Below are 18,049 nucleotides of genomic sequence, written 5' to 3'. Positions count from 1 at the left end.
ATGAATTTAGTTAGTATTCATTCATTAGTAGAGCGGTAGTTACATGAATCACTCCATAGCAAGCACTTAATTCGAGTAACCTCTAATTGCACACTGAGCACAGAGAAGCTTCAAAGTAATCAGATGTTCCAAGCTCCACCACCTTAGAAGAGATGGGTGTGTCCTGGCAGCTGACTCCTCCTTGTATTAAGAAGCCAAATCTAGGGCATGCTATAAACACCCTTTGGAATGCACCGAAGCTGTTCGCTTTTGCTTTGAAGGCAGGGTGACACTGCTCTCACTGAAACTCCCTTTCGATAGTGGGCAAGATAAGGAGGGTAAACATGTACTGGTGGCAGGACAGGGGGCAAGGATCAATATCTGAGCTGGGATTGGAGCATGGAAGGATCCCCAGTGGTATATTCACTGACAGTGGCTTGCAAAGAGTTCGCTTCTGATTAAAGGGGGGTGGTTACCAGGCCAGGTTGGAATGGATGGAACAGGGATCCACTTTTTTGTACAGAGTCCAGGACTTACTCACATTCCCCCATGCAGAATTGTCCAGGAACAAAAATATATAGCACCCTTTCTCAACCTTCATGAGAATGTAAGAGCCATGCTGGACCAAACTAAGGGCCCATCTTGTCCAGCATTCTGTTCACACAGTGGCCAACCAGCTACCTGTAGGAAAACCACAAGTAGGACATAAGTGCAACAGCACCCTCCCACCCATATTCCCCAGCAAGTAGTGTACATAGGCATACTGCCTCTGATAGTGGAGGTAGCCTATAGCTATCATGACTAGTAACCATTGGTAGCCTTTGTAGGGAGTTGGTTAGTGAGCAAAAAAGTAGAGTTCATAGCATTCCTATATGCTGGGGGTAGACCTGTGCAATTTGGCCTAACTGGCAGCTTTATAGTTAAAAAGAAGCCCTTTCACACAGGCTGGTAATTCACAGTCTGCCTTGAAGCTGTTTAGGCCAGCTGTATTGGCTCATCCTGAGATGAGATAGGTTTTGCTTCTCACGGGAAAGAGAGCCCCCCTCTCTGGGATGGGTGGAGGTAACCTGTCAGCTCCTGAGCTTAGAGACACAGAAACCTATAAAATCAAGCAGGCTGGTTTTGGTCTCTGGTCTCGCTCCAAGGGGCAATGTGTGCACTATCAGCCTGGAGGACTTTTGCCGGTCCTAGAGGAACGACTTCTCGTACTCGGGGGGGGGGGGGGAGTACAAACAGTGGGACAGAGAACTGCTTTGTCAGCTGAAGAGAGGTGTGAGCTTTCTGCATCTATTTCTATCACTAAACTGTCATCCTTTTGCACCAGTGGCTTTCTTTCATCTTAGTAATCTAAAATAATCTACTTTGACTGGGCCCTGACAGAATCAGAACCCCAGATCAATACAGCCTTCACCTCCATGAATTTGTCCAATCCCCTTTTAAGGCCATCCAAATTGGTGGCCATCACTACTTCTTGTGGTAGCAAATTCCATAGTTTCCCTATGTGCTGTGTGAAGAAGCCCTTCCTTTTATCTGTCCTGAATCTCCCACTAATCAGTTTCATGGGTTCATAGACCGGGTTCTAGTACTGTGAGAGAGGGAGAAAAATGGCTCCCTATCCTCTTTCTCCACACCTTTATCATGTCTCCCCTCACTTGCCTTTTCTCTAAGCTAACAATCCCAGATGTTGTAACTTTCCCTCATAGGGGAGATGCTCCAACCCCTTGACCATTTTAGTTGCCTTTTTCTGCACTTTTTCCAGCTCTGTGATAGCCTTTTCAGGTGTGGTGACCAGAACTATACACAGTATTCCAACTGTGATCACACCATATACAGTAGCCTCCCCCACCTGATGCCCTCCCGATGTGTTGGATCGCAACTCCCATCATTCCATGCTGACTGGGAATGATGGGAGTTGTAGTCCAACACATCTGAAGGGCGCCAAGTTGGGAAAGGCTGCCATAAGCAATGCTGGGTTCTGTTCTGTTGTGCTGGCAGAAAAATACACTGTCCTCTTCTCCAGAAATACCTCCCCCCGGGCATACGAGAGGGAAACACCTCTCATCTCTGTGGAGAAAGGCTTAGCCAGCTTGGAAGGCCATCACAGAAACTGATCCACTGATCTGTGATGTTGAGAAAGGGCCTGGGAATGTTATTTTCAGAGGGGCAGCCATGTTTATCTGCTGCAGCAAACCCAACAAAAAGTCTTAAAAATTAACACATTTATTACAGCATAAACCAGGGGTCCCCAACCTTTTCGGACCCATGGGCACATTTGGGAATTTGATAACTGCTGTGGCCCCACCACAAAATGCCTAATCAGTGGATCACCACTTTGGCGTCTGCCTTTCGTGTCTATGGATCTTAGGCTGTGTCTCATTCAGCAAAACACTTGTTTCGTGTCTATTGGACACCACAACGTCTCTTTAATAAGGGATTGTCTAATTCAGCAAATTGCTGGAAGTGCAATGTGGCTAATGCGTCTTTAAACATATGTTTTGGCAACGTCCAGTAGTTCTTTTTGCAGGGAAGTTATTACACAGAAAGATTTTGTACTGGAACAGTCTTTAATACTCACTGATGTACACACTCTCTTAAATTATTTACCTGCTACATGGAAATTAACAAATGGTCTGTGTAAATGGATTCTCTTTTGACAGGTAAAAGACTGATATTTCAACACTGGAAGGATAAATACTCACTTCCTATAATGCAATGGATTGATGGCCTTTACAACACTTTCAGTATTTGAATGGGTGACATATACTGTAGATGCCACCTTCAAATGGATACTTATTTGGATATTTGGTCCGCTTTTGTTGAAGCCTATGTATCATTGCTGGAAAGTTGTAAGCATTTCATACATATAGTATGAAATGCATATAGTAAAAAAATAGTAAAGTACATATAGTAAAAAAAGTGGGGCGAATCAGGTGCCTGTGGGCACCGCGTTGGGAATCCCTGGCACAAGCCATCCTTCCTCAACTTGGTACCAGCCCATCATCCACAGGCCGCATGCCCATCACTGTGCGCCTGATGGTATGGACCCTGGTGCATGAAAGCTGATGGTGACATAACTTTGTGTTTTGTCTTTAAAACTCTTCATTGTTTCTGAAATGTTTTGATGGTCCAGGCTCATTTGGAGAATACTGGAGAGACAGAAGAAGGGGAGTGGTTAGGATATTATGAAACAGGGGAAGCTTGGGGCTTTGGACAGGGTCTGGAGGGTGTGGAGTCAAGGTGGTGTGAAGAGGATGTCTCTGGGCAAGAGGAGAGGGGGCTTGGAGGAGGGCAGATAAATCTTGGATGATTTCTACAGGGAATTTTGGCCTTATTAATCTCTTCTTTATAAAAATGTAAAGCATAGGGAATATTGTATTTGGGGCAGTGGCGGGCTGTATTCAAAATGTAAGCAATTCCAAGCCTTAGAGATAGGGTGAGATTTTTAAAAATCTAAGTAGTCTATACTTTATGCACTTTGTAGGTTGTGGATGTGCTTTTCCTGTAGGCGAGATCATGGGAAAGGAGGATCAATGGAAGAGAATTCAGACATGGGACAAGCTGGAGAAGGAGGGGAGGATTTGGTGGGGCACAGGTTGTTGTTGTTGTTCAGTAAATACTAAAGATGTTATAATTTATATATTTGTAGAGAATTTCAACATGGCTTTATTTTTACATTTTTAGAAATCCACATGGAAAGTTCAAAGTGTGCACAGTCTCTCTCTGACCTATAATGATTGCTGCAGGATTTCTGCACAACAGAAATTCTGCACAACAGAAATTAAGGGCAGGGTTATGCCAGAAATGAAGGGCTGGCCCAAATCACCATAGGCTGGGACCAATACAAGAAATCTCTTCCAGCAGTTTTCATGCAGCCCCATTTATTTATTTATGCACGCATGCATGCCTTTATATACCACTTGATGTCAGAAGATCTCTAGGCAGTTTACATATGGAATACATAAAGTACAATATAAAAACAATATAAAATCATAAATACAATAATGAATGGCTATATGAATATACCTCTCAGAAACCACCGTAGCTTTAAAAGAAAAATATTCTGGAATCTGGGCAAAGATTTTGGATTTTCCAAAAAATGGGTATACAATTTCCTATATGAAGGGAAATTATCTGATGAGAATTAATAAGGTAACACCGTAGCCATTTCAGCAAATGAGGAATGCAAGAAATGAGATTGTATCTATCTGCTGACTGGAGTTATTTGGCTGGGACGAGGACTATATGTTTTACAAACAGCCCTCATCTCACAAGGTGTCATAAGAAAGTTCTCTCAAGTGTAAATATTCTGAGCGCTTTGCCTCACTTAAAAAAAAAAAAAGTACGGCCGGATGACATGCAAGACAAACACAAAGACAATCGTTCTGTTGCTCACTGGGTGTTGGTCTGTGAGCAAGTGAGTTGTCTGATCACCGCCATGCCCCACCCTCCCCACCCCTGTCTGCACAACAGACGGGCCCGATGGTGGAGGTGGTTGCACTGTCGAAGGAATGGTGTCAGCAGCAGAGGCTCTACCCACAATGCACTGTTCTGGTTTAAAGAGCTACAATCTGTCTCACAGCCTTTCCTCCCACATGAGGCCTATTGGCATTGAGAATGGTCTAAAATATGACATTGAAATGAGCACTGAATGCCCTGCACTACTTGCCATCTTTATACACTTGTGGTTTGGCATGTGTGTTTTAAGTGTTTTATTAAAACCTCTCTATGTTTTTTTGTTTAAATTGCTATATCATAAGCTGTCCAGGCAGGTATGGATTAAATGCAGATGGACGTTTTTAAATAGATGAGAAAAGTAAAACTGAAGACGTCCTTCTGCATTATAGGGAGATATTGATTTTGAGCATTTTATTTCAGGGATGGGCAGAAGGTAGATCAGGATCTATTGCAGATCTGCACATGACTTATAGTAGATCAGCAAAGAGTTCTTACTTCGAATTGTCTGACAATGCCACCAAGTAAAAGCTCCCCCCCCCCCCCGCTCCAAATTAGGTTGCTATAAAAATTCATGGGTGGTGGAGTGTGGAACCAGCAGTGAAGCTGTGTGTGTAAGGACTTGTGAGCTTGTTCCTATTACCAGTCACAAATTCCTGGGCTGAGCATGTGCTGAGAGGCATTTTGTTCCTTAATTATTAACATCTGTCTACCCTGCCTGAAACACTATTTTACACCCGGCTCTGGTTGATGGGCTTCAGGTGTTTTGTTTTATGATCGTTTTAGGGAACAGTCCTATATCCCCTAGACAGCATGGGGGCAGGGGGGACACATAGGATTTTCTGGTTTCCAGGCTCGGAGCCAGGAAACTGTGCTACCCACCCATCCCTGCCCTCATAGCCAGTGCAGAAAGAACCGCACCAGCTACCTCTCTGTGCTCAGAAACCTGAGTGTGAAGATGGGGAAAAGGGGGTTGTGGTGGAGGCGGGGAGGGGAGAAGACTGGGGAAGCTGCCTTATGCAGCTTACTATGGTTGCCTCAGCATCCTTCTCTCCTGCTCTGAAGTGCCACAGCTAGATGGACGAAATCTCCCGTCAAGCAAGAATGCAGGGCGGCTGGAGCACAGAGGTGAGGATCCGAGTTTGGAGACTGCCTACTATCAACATAGGATTCCGCCCTTAGTTACGTTTTTATCTTAAATTGTTGTTCGCTGCCATGAGTGCCATTTCCTGGTAGAATGCAGGTTATGAAAGAAAGAAAGAAAGAAAGAAAGGGTGATTTCGTAAGCCTGAAGTTTGCCCACGCCTATTCTAGCTCACTCATTTTTCTTTGGTTGTCACCCGAACCCCACAAAAGTGGTTTTGTTAACAACAAGAGTATAACACCTTGCTTCACTTATTAATGGATGTATCCTTTCTTTTAGGGTTAAACCCTCAGCAGAGCTGAAGAGTGCAGTGATATTTGTTTCCAGCACCAATCTACTGGGAAATGGGAAGGCATTCAGCTGGGGAGCGAAGGAAGGGCTCTGCAGGCCACATGGAAGAGAGCTGTTCAGGGTCTAGAAGTGGTGTACTTTGGACAACATTTGTCCATGATCAGCTGCCACTTAAATTGAACTTGGCGGGCATCAGAGGGTGATAACATGGGAGCAAGGACAGCTCAAATCCCCACCAGTATTGACAAGTTGCAAATGTGGCTGAAACTCTTTCCTGACAGTCCTGCACTCTTTGGGTGGCCATGTGTTCTCTTTTACAGGGAAAAGTCCTGTATTTGAAGGGCTGCCTGAGGACCATCCACTATTTGGAGGCATCTTCTATTTGAAGTGTCCAATTTTGGTTTAAAGATAACCATAGAACTGTTGCCAATCAATGCTTAGCACCTGGGCAGCAGACTGAAAAGGCCAGCACGCAGGTCACCTAATCACTGTCATCCACTTGATGGTGAGATAGACTATTTCTGTTTAAATTCATTCATTCTGTTTCTACACTGCCCAATATTCAAAGCTATCTGGGCAGTTTACAAAGATTAAAAACCTTAAAACTACAATATTGTAACATAATATAAAAACTATTTACATACAACATAATATATATACAGACAGACAGACAGACAGACAGGCAGACACACACACACACATACACACACACACACACATTATAAAAAATCTTAACAATCAACAATAAGAAATCCCAGAACCCATTAGAAACATTTCCATATTCTGTAAAATGCCTGAGAGTAGAGGAAGGTCTTAACTTGGCACAAAAAGTACAAAATGTTGGCACCAGGTGGGTTTCACTGGAAGATCATTTCAAATTGGGGGGCCGCCACTGAGAAGGCCCACTCCCTTGTTGCCACCCTCTGAGCCTCTGTCAGAGGAGGCACTTGGAGGAGGGCCTTAGATGATGAGTGTAGAATATGGGTAGGTTCATACCAGGAGAGGTGCTCCATCAGGTATTGTGCTCCCGAGTCAAATCCAGCACTTTGAATTGGGCTTGGAAATGTATGGGCAACTAGTGGAAATGTAGAACTATAATTATTAGTTCTAAATTTGCATCTATAGATACAAATTAGCATATGGAAATGTTATGCAATTTGGTGTCCTCCTTTGTCCTCTTTTTTGATGATGCATTTCCTGTTTTGTGGCATTTTAGAAGAGGCCACCCTACCTTTCTTCGTCCTCTGACCTTCTTGCAATGTTGCCATAGGCCTATCCTCCCTTCAATTCCGCTTTTTTCTCCTCTGCCTTTGTCCGCTTTGCATCACACCACTATCATTGGCTGAGCTGCTCTGATGACGTAGTTGGTAGGAAAGTCATGGCCCTGCTGGTTGCCAGTGGCTTAAATGCTCTGATGTCACTGAGTAGCTGCTCTCCTTTGGGCTAGGCAGTGCTGCTGCTTGTGGCAGGAGTGGGCAACCTATTTGCCCCTGAAGGCCACATGTGCTGGTGGGCAGCAGATTGGGGCTCAGATGGGGGTGAAGTCTGGGCTCCCCCCTCTCTCACAAACAAACAAACAAACATGCAAATACTCTTCCAGTAATCTCACTGCATGCCTCCCCCCGCTTCCTGTTCTCCAGTGGTTTGGTGCTGGGAAAAGGTGAAGAGCACATTGACAGCTGTTTGCAGCACCAATCCAGTGGGGAGAGGGCCTGTGGGCCCCCAGAAGCCAGCTGTGGGCCACATGTGGCCCATGGCCAGCCCATGTGTGGCTTAGGGAGATATTTAGATTTCAGACTCTGTTTTCCAAGGTCCACTGGCATCCTAAATGAAACTAAAGACCCTCTTCCATATCAATCTGCCATGGATGTTGAACCCTGTGGGCACAGATAGAAAGAATGGTGCTTTCAGAACCTTTCACCGGAAAGAGCCAGATGGTAAGTATTGTTTGTAAGGGGGCATTGGCTTGACCTGCCTTGAGCCTGGAGGACAGCACAGGTGAAAGCAGTGTAAATAAACAGATTTCTAATCTTTATCATTCCAGGAAACAAGAACACCATGAAAAGGTGTTGGCAGCTTCTGCTAAAACATAGTTCAACAGGTCCAGGCCAGGCTTGGGGGAACATAAGAGAGCGGATCAAACCCAGGATTCCCTGGTTTCAGTCCAACAACACCCTCTCCATCACCGCATCCTGGCTCTCTCATCGAGATGAATATTTTCATGTTGCGTGTGAGTCGAATATTTTGTTTCGGAACTGTTTCCAAGAGCAGATGCTGGAGAACCCTGAAATCCCATTTGTGGGAATTAAGCCTAACTGAAGCGTAACTTAATCGTGAGTGGACGGTAACAGCCAGCCAGCAGCGATGTGCCAAGAGACAAAATGTGGTTGCGTTGGGCAATGACAGAGTGGGCTAACCTCTGTTTGCCCTCCATTGATGCCAATTTCTTGGCTGTAGGAAGCCCTTCCCTTGCTGTGTAACAAAGGTTACCTTGCATTTGCAGGGCTTGTGTACATAGTTTGCTCCTTGATAGCAGCAGGACAGTAATGTTTTACAGGCAAAGCATTAGCACGTAGCCTCTCTGGGCAACTGCTAGGGCCCACTCTGCTGCTGCCTGCCTGCTTCCCCTTGCCTCTGCTTCGGTGTCTGATGGCCGCTATTGGGTTGGTGGCTGCCATTTTGTTTTTTCCAGTGCTCCAGGCTTTGCATCATTCCGGGAATGGGGGGCAGAATGGTGAATGCCAGTGGAGGTTGCCATTTTGGTTTTCCCACAATGCTCTGAACCAATGCAACATCCAGGGCATTGTGGGAAAAAGAAATTGATGGATGCTGGGAGGCTGCTCTTCTACAGAGGCGATCTCCTGTCCCTTACAGCAGGTATACAAAAGAAAAGAAAAAAAGCCAACCACTTTGCCATACTACAAGCTAACCCTGCCCTTGTACTTTAGGGGGACCCTCCCATGTAGGGGGAGGCCCACTGAGGGCATCTGGCCAAGGTCCCCCTAGGGTAGCCATGTATCCTCCTTTATAAGGACCGTCCTCTGTTTCACGACATCCTATATTTGAAGGTCTGTCCAGTCCAAACCCAATTAAGAACTGTTGCCCATCAATTGACTGAACAGGCACACACATCAGTCTTCCACACTATGGTGAAACGTATCTATATTTCTATTTAAATTATAGTCATTATTTATAAATTTGCATTTATGCATATAAACCAGCATATGCAAAATGTATGCAAATCACTGCCTTCTTTTGTCCTTTTTTTTTTACAATGTCAACCGCCCACCCTGCTACCCAGCAGCCTCTCTGCCTGAGCTGACAGAGGTGGTCTCGGATGTGATGTTGAAGTCTCCCAGGCTTTTGATTCTGGGGGACGTCAGCATTCATGCTGAGGGCCCATTGTCTGGGAAAGCTCAGGATTTCATGGTCTCCATGACAGCCATGGGACTGTCCCAACATGTCATCGGCCCAACGCAGGGAGCAGGGCACACTTTAGACTTGGTTTTTTCAGCTGGTCATGGTCATGGTGCTTGGAAGTGGGGGGGTCTTTCAATCAGTCCCTTCTCATAGTCAGATCACCTCCTGCTGAGATTTAGACTGAGGCTTTTCCTGTCTGCAAGGGTGGGGGGCCTACTAAGATGGTCTGCCCCAGGAGGCTAATGGTTCCAGGTGGTTTCTGGAGGACCTGTGGGCAGTTTCTGGGCTGATATGGCTGGTGCTGCTGTCAAAGCCTTGGTCAATCTGTGGAATGCAGAAATGACCCGGGCAGTGGACATGATCACTCTTGAGTGCCTCTGTGTAGTAGAGCTCGAACAGCACCATCGTATAACCTGGAGCAGAGAGAGCAATGAAACAAAACAGGAGACAGCTTGAGTGCAGGTGGAGAAAAACTCCTAGTGGATGCAATTGAACTCTGGTGTGTGCCTGTGGCCAGGTATATTCAAAGGCAGTGAGAGTGGCAAGGAAAGAACATTTCACTGCCTCTGTTCAGTCCTCCATATTCTGCCCAGTGGAGCTTTTTATGGTCATCTGGGGCCTATTACATGCTGGCCTTAAGGACACTGTGGACCCGTCTGAGGCCCACTGTGATGCACTGGCTAGGCACTTCCAAGATAAAATCTCTTGCATCCGCCAGGATTTAGACTCCAGTGTTACTGCAGGTGAATCAGGTGAGGTGTCAAGAGCACAGCCAGGTCCAATTTTCTTGGATGAGTTTCAGCTGGTACAGCTCGAGGACGTGGACAAGGTGCTTGGGACAGGTTCGTGTGACCAGGGCCAGCCCTAGGATAAATAGCACCCTGGGCGAGGAGTGCCTTTGATGCCCCCCCCCCGTCAGTTTTGCAAGGCCACCCAGAGGATTTATGGGGCCTGATACTGGTGTGATGTCTATCAAGAATGACATTGCTCAAAACCTTGATCGCTCTGCCACTGTGCTACAGTTTGCACAAGCCAAAGTTCGAAAAACCACATTCTGAACAGTGGCAGCGTGCTATGCAACACAGCAGAACTATCACAGGTTTTAGTTATAGTATTTTTTTTTGTCTTGTAGCCATTCCTATCTTTGGGTGAGCATTCTTTATTTTAGAATATCCATTATTTTTCTCTTTAAAAATAGTAAATAATAAAAATAAATAAATAAAAAAGGTATCCAGCTGATCTCTTGCAGCTTACAGCTCTATTTTATTATCTATATAGTAATAGTGCTTATAGTGTTTACAGTCTTTGAAGGGCTATGTGCTCGGTAACCTTGCCTCAAAGTAATGCTGTGTTCCACTGATTTTTGCCCAGCTCAAATGAGATCAAAGTGGAAATTGAAAAAGAAGCATACTTTAAAGCTAACTGAAGGAAGATCATTTTTGTAGTTAATACCTCAACAACCTGTAGACCCTGAAAAAACGGTTACAGGCACTTGCTTTTTGCCAGCCTAGCCCACCGCAGACAGTACATTTAAAAAACCCCACAGCTACTGAGTTCGGCTTGGCACCCCCGTCAGCTCAGCACTCCAAGCAACCGCCCAGCTCACCCACCCCTAAGGCCAGCCCTGCGAGCGACCACTTCTATATTGGATCCTTGCCCCTCTTGGCTTATAAAAGCCAGTAGGAACAGCTGACTGGGCCAGAGAGAGGATAAATGCCTCCTTGTGAGAGGGAGTGGTCCCAGCCCGCCTGAAAGAGGTGATGGTGAAGCCACTCCTGAAGAAATCCTCCAGACCCGGAAGATCTAAACAGCTTTAGGCACAAAGCAAATGTTCCTTTCCTGGGCAAGGTCCCTGAGTGGGTGGTGGCCAACCAACTCCAAGCACTTTTGGATGAGACCGATTATCTGGATCCATTTCAGTTGGGGTTCAGGCTGGGTTTTGGCATGGAAACAGCCTTGGTCGCCATGTATGATGACCTATGCCTGGAGAGAGATGGGGGAGTATGGACCCTGTTGATACTCCTTGATCTCTCGGTGGCTTTTGATATCATCAACCATGGTATCCTTCTGGTGCGACTGTCTGAGCTGGGAGTTGGGGGTACCGCATTGCAGTGGTTCCGCTCCTATTTGGATGGCCAGCTCCAGAAGGTGGTGGTTGGGGAATACTGCTTAGCCCTGTGGATTCTCCAACATAGGGTTCCTCAGGGGTCTGTTTTGTCCCCCATGTTGTTCAACATCTACATGAAACTGCTAAGCTGGGTCATCCGGAGTGTGTTGTCATCAGTATGCTGATGACACACAGCTATATCTCTAGGGATGTCAGAGAATTCCGCCACGGACTCTAGTGAGGCCAGATTCTTTAGAATCCGCCCCCCCACGGAGTCCATGGTGGAATGGAGCAATCCCCCCTGCCACCCCGCAAAACTTCCCCGGGACAGATCTTACCTTGTGTTGGCCGTGTGGTCCATCCACTGCCCCTGGTCTGCGGCCACCATTTCCCTCACTACTTTAGCCATGATAGGCTATGTAAGTATTTATGTAGCCTATCACGGCAAAGAGCAGGGAAGCAAATAGCATCCACTATGCCATTTGTGTCCCTGCTGTTTTCGTGATAGGCTACGTAAATATATACGTAGCCTATCACGGCTAACGCAGGGACGTAGACTATCACGAAAAGAGCAGGGATGCAAATGGCGGCTGCTATGCCATTTGCATCCCTGCTCTTTGCCGTGATAGGCTACGTAATATATATGTAGCCTATCATGGCTAACGCAGGGACGCAAATGGCGGCTGCTACGGCAGCCACCATTTGCGGCCGCAGCCCGGCAGCGGACAGAGGTCCAGCTGCGGGCGGCCCTGGGCGGCTGCTCCGCGGACTCGCCATGGAGTGGAGCCAGTCAGGGAGGATTCCAGGAGGAGGGACGGATCACTTCCCCCCCATCACAGACGCCCCGGACCAGACCAAGGCAAGGGATTCGTACATCCCTATCTATTTCGCCTTTTCATCCTTACCAGGTGAGGCTGTGGATGTGCTAAATCAGTGCCTGGCCATGACAATAGACTGGGTGAGGACTAACAAATGGAAGCTCAATCACAAGACAAGACAGATGCTGTTAAGTGGGTGGTTCTTCTGACAGGATGGAGGATGTTCTGGATGGGGTTGCACTCCCCTTGAAGGAGCAGGTTTGTAGCTTGCGGGTTCTCCTGGAGTCATCTCTGTCACTTGAGGCTCGGGTGGCCTCAGTGGCACAGAGTGTCTTCTACTAGTTTCAGCTGGTGGACCAGTTATGCCCCTATCTGGAGGGGGATAACCTGGTTTCAATAATCTATACTCTGGTAATCTCTACATTAGATTACTGCAGTGCATTCTACATGGGGCTGCCCTTGAAGACTGTTCAGAAACTCCAGCTTGTGCAAAATGCAGCTGCTAGATTAATAACAGGGACCAGAAAGTCTGAGCATATAAGACCAATTTTGGCCTGCTTGCATTGGCTATCTGTATGTTTCCAAGCCTGATTCAAGGTGCTGGTGTTAACCTATAAAGCCTTATATGGCTCAGGACTGCAGTACCTGATAGAACACTTCTTCCAGCCTGAACATACCCGGACACTATGATCAATAACTGGGACCTTCCTCTGAGTGCTACCTCCAAGGGAGGCTCGGAAGGTGGCAACAAGAGAGAGGGCCTTCTCAGGGATGGTTCCCTGACTTTGGAATGAGCTCCCCACTGAGGCCCGCCTGGGACCGACACTGTCATATTTTCAGCACCAGGTAAAGACTGCTCTGCTCCCAGGCATTTAATGGTATATGATGGGTCATCTATGTCTGCTGCTTTTGAACAGGTCTATTAGGGAATATATTGTTCACTTAAATTGCTTTTAGCTGTTTACATTGTTTTAATTTTTCAGTGTTAAATTTTTAGACTGTTTTTATTATGTTGCATTTCATTGTATTTTGTAATGCTGGTGTACTTTTATGACTTCTTGTAAACCGCCCAGAGAGCTTCATCTATGGGGCGGTATAGAAATGAAATAGTAAATAAATAATTTCCTCTTTTTTGCCAATTCATAAGGCTCCCCACACCCCATAAAACCTGGAGGTAATCCTACTGCTTTGTCTGATTGTATTAGTCAGACAGAGGCCTGCTCTGCCCAAGCAACAGAACAAGGGGGTAGAGCCTGAGGCTGCAGATTAGGCTGTATGACTTCATACCGTACCACAGTATGGGTTGGACTACGACTCCAATGAATCATCAGCCAGCACTGCTGATGACCTTTCTGGCTGAGGATTATGGGAGTTGTAGTCTGGAGGGCACTAGGTTGGGGAAAGCTAGGAGAGAGTAAATCCTATTGAACCCAGTGGGATTTATTTCTGAGTTACCATGCTTATGCTCAGCCTGTCAGGGTGTGTCCTGATCCTGAAGGCACATAACATGTGAACTGAAACTCAGTGATCTTTGGAAATTTACCCTTCTCAAAATTTTGCAATGCAGTTCTCCAATCAAAACATGTGTACATTACAGAAAAGTGCATAAGAATGTGTATCTTAGTGAAAATAACATTCAAAAATGCATGTTATTTTTTGCAAAAATGCAAAAATGTGTATAAGGCAAAATTGTGTACAAAGATGTACATTTGGAGAAATGTGTGCAAAAATGCAAATATTCATGCAAACTTAAAAAATCTTTTTTTGCTAAGTTTGAGGTGAACTGAATTTAAGACTGGAAAAATGAGAAACTGAGAGAAACTGAAATTGACAGATTTCATCCATCTAACTGCAACAGCCCCCAAAGGTACTTTTGGGGATTCTGAAAGGTAGCCATGGTTTTTACTGTATAGCTAGAACTCTGTTTTTTTAAAAAAAGGTATGACACGGTTACAGTCTTTGTCAGCTCCGGAGAAGGCTATAATTTGACCCCTCCTAGATTCAAGAGTGAACTCTGAGAGATCAACCTGGCTCCAGCCAGCCATAGGGCAGGGGAAGCAGCTGTAGGGAACTTTCTTTGCCCCCGCTTGACAGAAAGAACACTCTGCTCCCACTGACAGTTGCCCTGGGACTGCAGACCGTAAGGGTGGAACACTCTGGCCTCTACCATCAGCCAGAGAACCAAGGGCCTCCCAAGGGCTGCTCCCCCCCCCCGCCCCCCCAAGAATATCAAGGCAAGGGAGAGGCCAACCCAGCCTTGAGAAGGAGCTGTTGCAAGGAGCTCCCTTTGCTCCGCCTTGCCAGAAAGAAGACGGCCTAGAAGAACTTCAGAACTAAAAGATATGCCTGGGGTTGCTTTTTTTCCTCCTCCTTCTCAAGTCATTTTCCAATGTCTTTTAGACTGCATGCCTGAGGGTTGGGGACTCTGTTATCACTCATTTTTGTAAGTGGCTCTGGGAGACGTTTTCAGCTGAAGAGAGGGGTACAAAAATGCTTTAAATAAAGAACCGGTGGCAGCATGGTTCCATTCACATGGTTACCTTTAACTATTACTATAGCTGCGCAAGCAGGATCTGTACGTCCACAGTTTCATGACCATTGTGGCTGGTATCCATTCTTTGCTCAAGCCTAGTGGTGTAATGGTAATCTCTGGAGGGCAGGGGCTCATCATGACGGTCCCCATAGCCACACCTCCAAGGAGAGTCCAAAAAATTGCAGGCAGTTCTGTTGATCCATATCAACAAAACAGTTCTAGCACTTTTCATCTCCACCAGGAGCAGGTCCTTGGTAAAGCTGATGGGTCTAAACTAGGGCTGTGCAGGGACCCCCAAACCCACTTTCAAATTCGCCCCAACCCACCTCGGCCTGTAATGTTGTGTACATGATGGCCTTACGGCCACCAATGGCACAAGATTTTATTTCTGGAGTCTTTTAAAAGAAAATGGTGGCTCACTTGAAAAGGGTGAAGGCAAATGACCGGGTTGTTGCTATTGTTTATTTCATTTATAAAGATAAAAAAATAGAACAAAAAGTATTTCAAAAGAAAAGAAGAAAGGGTGAAGGCTGTGAGCGCTCCCCATGGGTCCAGGTAAGGAGGCGAGGGCTTGCGCAGCTGGGTAGGCAGCTGTCCGGATCGGCCCGAAGTGTTCCAAAGCACTTTGGATTGATCCAACCTGCTTCAGGCCGATCCTGACCCGCTCTCAGAATTCGGATCCAGAGCCGAAGCGGTGCACAGCCCTACTCCTACCTGCCCATTCAAGACCAAGCTACCCCAAAATAGTTTGCGTTACAACTGGGAACAATGCATTATTGCTGGGAAAATTCATCCCCCTCCCCCAGCTACTCTGAGGATGGCACTGGCAGCTCAGAGCAAACAGGGAAGCTGGTGGGAGGTGGCGGATGACATCATCACCCCTGCTAATAAAAAAGTGTCAGTGCTGCACGCCTGTGAGCCCTAACTCCACTACGCCACTGCTCAAGCAAAATGTTCTTTGGGAGGGCAGCAGGAGTCAGTTCCACACGGTTACTGAGGGACATTATTCCAAAAATATGCCAGTACAGGTCACGTTGCTTATCAATTCATTCTTGCAATCCCGGCAGGAGTGTGTGTATAATGCAATAGGAAACAGAGATCAACTGACTGAAAGAACAGTTGCTGAAAAAACGTTGTGAAACAAACATTTCAGAAGTAAAGCCGAGAGGGGGATCGAAGACCATTTTAGCAGAAAATGTTTTTCTACCATCACCCACTTCTTGCTCCTTTCCTGCATTGGGTCAGATCCAGAATTACTGAGAGCAGACCACTGAAATCAATGGGATTTAATTTAGTAATGACTAACTCAAGTCCATTGATTTTAATGAGTGTACTCTAGGTATAACTTAATCTGGATGCAAAGCACTGTGCGTTAAGCTAGTTCAGCAGAAAAAGTACGAGATACATCCTTTGGCTCAGCAGATGACACCACCAAGATCTTGTTCTTGCAGTTAAACCCATTTGGTTTCCTCTTCCATACCATGCACAAAGTGTGTTTCCATTTGTGTAAGACATTCAGGCAAACATTGTTAGACATGGGTCCAGGTTTTCATCAGTCACTGAGAATGCATTAACCTCCATGCTACATGGGCAGAAACTATAGGAGACTTCCATGGATACCTCTAAATATCCATGCCTTAATGCAAGGGCGGGGAACCTGCAGCCCACCAGATGTTGTTGGACTCCAACTCCCATCAGCAACAGCCAGTATGTGAGCTGAAAGAGGTGGAACCTTCACTGTAGGATATGAGGCAAGTGTTGGGGTGCGTGTGTGTGTGTGTGTGTGTGTGTTTTAAAGAAGCCTGTCCCAAGGTTTCAGGTGGGATTTACTTTAAGATGCAATTCAACAGGCCAGTTACTTTTTGTAACTTTCATGTACACCACTGCCTATGAAGACTGATTCCTATACAGGATTGGTAGGACAAGGCTGAGAGGGACTCCTGTAGAGCTGGACTGAAATTTCTCTGAAGACATTTTTCTTTTTTTCATCAGCCTCCCCTAGAAGAGGCCACTTTGCAGAATTTTCTCTAACTACTCATGTTTTCATTCAAAATGTGACCCCCTATAGCCAATGCTCTCAAGATACCATACATAACAACAGCAAATACAATAATACCAATGACTGTATTGTTTGTTTTGTGTGGTCCCTAGGTCTGGGGTGTTGTGGAGGATGCAAAATGGTGGCAAGACAGCCAACTGAGTTGCTGCGGTTGCTGGCACAGCAGGGGTAGGTGAAACTTTGGGGAAAACAGAAACTGTGCTACTGCCACTACTAATGGTGAGCCAAACCTCTGAAAAACTTTTGGTGAAATGCTCCAATCCCCCAAATGTCTGTCCACTGTTGAGTGGAGAATTTTGGGATGCCATTGGCACACAGCTCTAGGCTCCTGTAACATTAGGAAGTAGTAATTTTCCCCCCTCACAGTGGCAGAAGCTGCACACAGAAGCTTGGCTTCTAGAACTTCATTTACTTAGACCACAATCCTATCGAGATAGGTGGTCGCCTCCAAATTTGGAGACGACCGCCTATCCAAAGCAGGGCAGGAGAAGCACAGAGGGGATTGTTCCCTCCGCATTCCTCCTGCCCTGCTTTTTCGGCTGTCTAGCTGCGGGAGCACGGAGCGGGGAAGGAGGCTGCTGTACAGCACATAGGATGTGTCGTGCAGGCAGCTACGCTCTCCCCACCCTGGAACGTCCCCAGACATGCCCCTTTCCGGCCGCTCCACGCTTCTCTTGCAAGTGCAAAGGACGGGGCTGTTCCATACTGCCTTTGAGGCAGTGCAGAAATGAGGGGAGGTCATTTCCCAGAAAACACCATATCCTATGGCTGTCTAGCCACCGTCTAGTGGCCATAGGATTGCTCCCTTACAGCACGGTTATGCTGTTCGGGTATTAATTTATTTAAAGGCGGAGCAGCCCTTCCAGTGTGCACACACACAGCCAGGCCACCAACCATCTTAAACCTTTTGGTAGATGGAAGCTGTCACATCTACGGGGACATTTGCATGGATTGTCAACCCTTACCAGGTCATTTTGATCTTGCAAGGAAGCAATTCATGGCCAAGTCTGATCATGGCAGCAGCTTGGGTGCGAGCAGCCAACTCTGCTAACTTGATAAGGTGTGACGCAGAGGAAAGCAACCTGGCCCCCTCCAGGTTTTGGATTACAATTCCCATCAGCCTCAGCCAGCATGCCTAATGATGTGATTATGGGACCTGTAGTTCAAAACATCTGGAGGGCACTGGGTTGCCTATCCTTGATGTAACATGTATGCTACGTCAGTATACTCATGGAAAACACTTGAA

This window comes from Heloderma suspectum, chromosome 10, assembly GCF_057233095.1.
Source record: "Heloderma suspectum isolate Gila_16-S chromosome 10, 16-S_ref, whole genome shotgun sequence".
NCBI lineage: Eukaryota > Metazoa > Chordata > Lepidosauria > Squamata > Helodermatidae > Heloderma > Heloderma suspectum.
Note: the sequence above shows the minus strand (reverse complement) of the source record.